This window comes from Rhinopithecus bieti, unplaced genomic scaffold (assembly GCF_001698545.2).
Source record: "Rhinopithecus bieti isolate Rb0 unplaced genomic scaffold, ASM169854v2 scaffold_56686, whole genome shotgun sequence".
Lineage (NCBI taxonomy): Eukaryota > Metazoa > Chordata > Mammalia > Primates > Cercopithecidae > Rhinopithecus > Rhinopithecus bieti.
This window is the reverse complement of record NW_016821639.1, coordinates 1-6,951: the sequence shown is the minus strand read 5'-3', so window position 1 is coordinate 6,951 and position 6,951 is coordinate 1.

Genomic DNA, 6,951 nt, shown 5'->3' with positions numbered 1-6,951 from the left:
AAGAATTTTTGCATCAATGTTCATCATTTCATGGTCATAAATATTGGCCTGAAATTTTCCTTTTTTGTTGTTTCTCTGCCAGATTTTGGTGTCAGGATGATGCTGACCTCATAAAATGATTTTTCCATTGTTTGTGTCCTCTTATTTTCTTGAGCAGTGGTTTGTAGTTTTCCTTGAAGAGATTCTTTACATCCCTTTAAGTTGAATTCCCAGGTATTTTATTCTCTTTGTAGCAATTGTGAATGGGAGTTCACTCATGATTTGGCTCTCTTTTTGTGTACACATGCACACCACTACCTACACATGCTAGACAAGAGCTGCGAAAAATCTTCCAAGGACTCCTTTTTTCCTTTCTATCTACCTAAAATAATTTCTTAATAACTCCTACCACAATTTTAGACAGCGACATTTTTGTTTTCTTCACAGGCATTTTCCTAAATTAAGGGTAATGTAAATTTCAACTCAGGCTTCCTCAGCGGTTGTCATTAATTTCTTCACTTAGGCTTGGTATAGATACACAGATTTTCTCATTAATTTGCTTTATTGGAAGGCAGATTTTTTTCCCACAGACCATCATTTTATAGAAAATGTTGCTCCTGACTATAAGGAGCGTTGGTTCCAGGTGTTAGGTTCAGTCCTTTCCCATTGCAAAAAATCAAGGCCAACTCTCTCATTTATTTATTTTTTTCTGGTTTTAAAACAAACCTTTTCCAATTTTGCATGCAAATAAATTACTTTGAGCATTTCAAAAGACCTTCATTTAGGCCATTGCTGCTTGTGACCATTCCAGGTTACATGGGCTTATTTTCCAGATATTTTTGAGGACACTCCATTTTTGTTGTACATGAAACCAGCTGCTTTTATAAAAGACGACTACCCATCAAAAGAATATTTCCCATAATTTAGGAACTTTTTGAAAGTGACATAGGGCAGAAATGTGTTTGGGGTTGAATTGTGCTGCCTATGCATGTCACTCAGCCAAGGTGTTACTGAAGACTCATTAATTTGTCTTATACATCTTGGAATTTCTGATCCCCTTGTAGTGTCAGAGTGCTCAAGTTGCCAGGTGGCCAACCCTAATAGGCACCTTCTGGTTATGCTGAAACTCTCTGAAGGTCCTTTTCTTGCAAAGTCTGTGAGACTGCTGCATATCATGGACAGCTGTCCAAACAGCTCTGTTATACCTCTAGTCACTTACAGCACCCAGTTGGATTTGGAGGGAGCAAGTGTCTCTTAACTTTGGAATGAGAGAACTCATCGTCATGTACCTTTTGATTTGAAACTATCGGTAATTGGTTACAGAAGAAAATGAAAGTTCAAATTACAAACAGTAGGTAGCAGCTGCAATTTTAAATGCACACAATGTAATTTTGGGCCAAAAGAAGTGAAACCATTGGTGCTACACTGCCAAAAGCCTGACACAGATTTCTTCCTGAAGACAATGGCACAGACGGCAGAAGTTCTCTGTAGAGTTGTTTTCCTGCTGTGACCTGTGCTTCTGTTCTTGAGGCAGAGAAGGCTGTTTTGTTTTGTTTTGTTTTTTTCTCCTGAAACCTGAAACTCCTATCCGTTGCTGGAGATGGCTAAATGAATTCTGCAAAGGGGAAGTTCGAAAGAACAGCTCAAACAGTTTGATCTCAACCAAGGTGTACAGAGATTTGAATTCTGGAGGACTAACCCCTTACTTTCCTGGAAGAATGTTAAGGTCTTCTGCCTGCCTAGATGTTGGGCTCATAGTGCTGACTCCTGGAGGAGTGTTGAATGGTCAGAGGAGGGGACTCTGAATCCTGCTTACTGTACTCTAAATATCAAACTAAAGGAAAAAGCTGAGGGATGAAACATGGTTTTAAAATGTCTATTTGATGCACAATGCAGAAAAGTGCCTGGAAAACACAGAACCAAGTAAACTTAGATAGGCACACCAATGTTTTGTTAACATGGATATGTGATAAGCAAATTTGTAAAGGCAAAAAGTAGAGAGCAAGTGGTCTATAACAAAGTTGTTTGTTAGGAATTGTCAAATGGATTACAGAAATAGCATTGATTAGCAATTGGCTACATATTGTTAAGTTGTAGATTGTTGGTTGTAGTGTCCAATATGTGGCATTGGTTGATGGTTTTATAGCTAACTTTTGGCATAATAATTGTAGCATCTATACAGCAAGCAACTTCAAGAGATGACTACTTACCTTAAGTGGGGAAGTGGGATGTGGGTGCTACTGTGGGAGACTTGCACTCCTTAGTTAAAAGTTTATTTTCTTAGTTTGTTGCATAGCTTCTCAGTCTAAGGTGGTCTTCCAGAGTTTGGAACTCTAGTGTTAAACAACACCAGATAACCCCTGCCATGGGTCTTACCTGATGCTTGTTTCCTCTCCATGAGGCCTTACCATGTTGTTTTTGCCTGTGGGTTTCTCCCTACTGGTGTCCATTGACTCTGTGATTGAGGTATACAAGTACTGAGTGCTCTAAGTGTTTATGTATGTTTATGTAGATGTTTCATTGAGAGCCTACAAAGGCTGCACTAGCTGTACAGTGTCATGTGATGAAACTGATGCCAAGGGAGGCTAACTTAGTTGCCTCATTTCCCAAAGTCAATGAGGGACAACATGTCTTTGACTCCAGTGTTGAGCACTGGTCCCCTGCCTGTTCTTGATTCCCCATTGGCTTGGTTTTCCAAGTTGCTTACACTCTACCTGACTCTTTCAGGGACACCAATGTGTCTTACATTTGGTCTCTTTACATAATCCCATATTTCTCAGAGGTTTTGTTAATTTTTTTCTTTCTTTTTTTTCTCTGTTATTCTCTGTCTTATTTCAGAAAAACACATTTCAAGCACTGAGGTTCTTTTCTCAGCTTGGCCAGTTCTGCTGTTAATACATGCAATTGAATGATGACATTCTTATAGAGTGTTTTTCAGCCCTATCAGGTTGCTTAAGGTTTTGCTATGGTAAGTACTTTGTCAGCTCTTGTTATCATTTACTTGTGATTCTTAGCTTCCTTTAATTGGGTTATGCATAGTCCTGCATCTCAGTGATTTTAGTGTCTGTCTCTATTATGAATTCTGTTTCTGTCGTTTCAGTTATCTCCTCCTGGTTCAGATTCCTTGCTGGTTCCCCACTTCAGCTCAGCTTCTGTGTTTTCCCTCCTTGCACTCTTAGTACCTCCCCTCTGAAGACCTGTTAGGAGTGTGCCAGCCATCCTGGTCCCAGACCAAACTAAGTGTTGGGCTTCTTATTCTCACAGCCCAATAATGAGATACAGATGACCTGGGCAAGGAGGGAGTTTATTTCTGTAATTGGGTACAGAGAGGAGGCCTGGAAAATATTGCCAGACCCACTCAAAAGTAAGTTTTCCAGAGCTTATATACCTTCTCAGCTCTATGTGTATGTGTAAGTGTGCATTCATCTAAAGACGTAAGTGATTAACTTCCTCTAACCTGTAACTAAAGTCCAAACTTTGAAGACCTTTCTCCAGAGCTTCAGCAAATTTATTCAATCTAGATGGATCCAGGTGCTGGGGTGATTACCCTTATCTTGTCTCTTGCTCAATCGTGGAGGTTTGGGGAGTTCTTTCAGACCTCTAATAAAACTTGTTTGTGGAGGCCTGGGGCGTTTCTTCACACGAACATTAAAACGTGTTTAATTCTAAACAGGTCTCAGTAAGAATTCCTTTGTATCTTGTCATGCTTCAAGACCTAGGAAAAGCCTGGGCAAAACTGTTGGTGGGCTTTTGTTACATTCTAGCCTTTGTATAAGAGCACTTGCTCTTAATATTTAGCTTAACCATTCAGTGCTGAAACAGTTGTCACAGGGGCCTGTCTATTCAAATGTAAGTGAGACCTGCTCTGCTACAGTCCTGGTCTCTCAGTGGCAGCTGTTTCACTTGACTGCATCTGTTTGTCCATATTGCTTGAATCCTGTAGTAACTTTTCAAATCTAGAATTGTGAGTCTTCTTTCTTCCCCCTCCTGTAGTGTTACATGTAATTTCACATCAGTTATGAAATCAGATTACCAATTTATTGAAAGTAACTCTTGAAGTCTAGAATTGTGAGTCTCTTAATAATGTTTGGTAATTTTCATACATTCTAAAATTTTTGTTTGATGTATTTCTAAATATTTTATTCTTTTTAATGGTATTATAAGTTGGATTGTTTCAGTTTCACTTCAGGATCTTTCATTGCATGTATATAGAAATACAATTGCTTTTTATTTTGAATGTTGATGAACTCATTAATTTGCTCTAGTGATTGAGTACTTAGGATTTTCCATATGCAATATAATATTATTTGTAAAGAGAAGTAGTTTTGCTGTTTTCTTTGCTGTCTGAAAGCCTTTTACTTCTCTTCTTGCCTTTTCCCTCTGCCTAGAACCTGTAGTAGAATGTTGAATAGAAGCAGTGTAAACAGTATTCTTGTTTTGTTCTGTATCTTTTGCAAAAGCATGCAGCCTTTCACTGTTAAGTGTGATGTTACCTGTGAGTTTCTGCAGATGTCCTTTATCAAGTTGAAGAAGTTTACTTCCATTCATATTTTTATCACAAATATTATTGGACTTTATCAGATCCTTTTTCTCTCCTATCCTTGAGATAATCATATGATTTATGTAAGGTTAGTGTTTTGTTTTATTGATATGATGTGTAACATTAATATTTTTTGCATGTTGAGGCAAACTTGCTTTCCCAAGATAAATCCCTATTTGTCATGGTATTTAATATGTATGTTGCTGAATTCAGTTTGCTGATAATTTGTTGAATTTTTTTGTTTTTCATTTCATAGTTAACACAGTGTACTGTAGTTTTCTTATGAATTTTTTTTCTTTTTTTTGGGGGGGGAGACAGAATCTCGCTCTGTCACCAGAATGGAGTGCAGTGGCTCAGTCTTGGCTCAATGCAACCTCTCTACCTCCTAGGTTCAAGTTGTTTTCCTGCCTGAGCCTCCTGAATATCTGGGACTACAGGCATGTGCCACCTTGCCCGGCAAATTTTTTGTATTTTTTCAGTAGAGATGGAGTTTCACCGTGTTAGATCTTGATTTCCTGACCTCGTGATCTGCCCTTTTGGCCTCCCAAAGTGCTGGGATTACAGGCGTGAGCCACTGTGCCCGGACCCTCTTATATTTTTGTATGGTTTTGACATCAGGGTAAATAAAAGGAATTCGAAAATGTTTCTTTTTTTTGCAGTTTATGAATAATTTGTTATTATTATTATTATCGTCATTATTATTGACAGAGTTTTGTTTTGTTGCCCATGCTGGAGTGCAGTGGCATGATCTCAGCTCCCTGCAACCTCCGCCTCCCAGATTCAAGTAATTCTGCCTCACCCTCTTGAGTAGCTGGGATTAGAAGTGCCTGTGACCATGCCTGGCAAATTTTTAATAGAGATGGGGTTTTACCATGTTGGCAGGATAGTCTCAAACCGCTGGCCTCAAGTGATCTACTGCCTAGGCCTGTCAAAGTGCCGGGATTACAGGCCTGAGCCATTGCATTCAGCCAAATTCATATTAGTTATTCGTTGAAGATTCAGTAACATTCATGGATAAAACATTCTGACCTCAGGATATTTCTTGCGGGCATTGAATCACTATCTTCACTTATTATAGGTCTAGTGACATTCCTGTTTTTGAATTAGTTTCAGCAGTTTGTTTCTAAGAATTCATCCACTTAATCTAAATAATCTACATTTTTGACACACAGTGTTCATTTTATTCATTTACGTAAGGTTAGTAGTACTTCTTTTTCTTTTATTTCAGATTCTAGCAATTTTAGTGTTCTCTCTTTTTTAGTCAAACTAGCTAATGGTTTATCAATTTTGTTCCTCTTTTGAAAGAACCAGCTTTTGGTTTTATTAAATTTCTTTATTGCTTTTCATTATCTATTTCCTCAATTTCCACTCTAATTTTTATTACTTCCTTTCTTCTGCATGCTTTTAGTTTAGTTTGTTCCTTCTCTCCCGCATATCTTATAGTAGTAAATTCAATTGAATTGATTTTTTTCTTCTTTCTTAACAAAAGCAGTTAAAGTATAAATTTGTATCTTTTATTACTGCTTTTGCTGCATCACAGAAACCTGTGGTATGTTTTGTTGTTTGTTTTAATTTATTTCCAAGTACTTTCTGATTTCTCTTTTGACTTCTTTTTGACCGACCAACTTTTGGATTGTGTTTTAAATTTCTATGTATTTGTGAGTTTCCCCCAAGTTTTCCTGTTACTGATTTCATTTCGTTGTATTTGGAGAACTCATGTTATGTTATTTCCATTTAACCTTACTTATGATTGCTTTGTGGCTTAGCTGTTGTCTGTCCCAGAGAATACTGAAGGTATACATGTGAAGGATATATATTTAGTTGTTTTATATATACTGAAGGTATACATGTGAAGGATATATATTTAGTTTTTTAGGATGGCATGTGTGTCAATATAGTACAATTGACTTACAGTTTTGTACCAGTCTTCTATTTTCTTGTGGGTCCTACCCGTTGTTGAAAGAGTGGTTTTGAAGTCTCCAGTTGTTATTGTTGAATTGCATAGCTCTGTCTTAAATTTTGCATTTTTACCTTATTTTGGTACTATGTTAAGTGCATATGTGTTTATAATTATTATATTTTGTGTTGGGCTTCTCTAATTTCTTAACAGTCTCCCCTGTTATATATAATGACTTTTTTTTTTTAGATTTTTTTTTTTGGTCCGATATTAGTTACAACCAGTTCATCTTTATTGTGGTTGCTATTTGCATGATACATTTTTTTTCATTATTTTACTTGAAGTATATATGTTTTTGAATTTAAATTATGTCTCCTCTCTCATGTCTTTTGTTCATCTATTTTTGCTACTTTATTTTGTATTGAAATAATATTTTCTAATAAAGCATTTTAATTGTATTATTTTCTTTCTTTTTTTGATTGCTTTGAAAGGCAGCATTTATTTATCTGGCTATGTTCTGAGAAGTATGAAACAA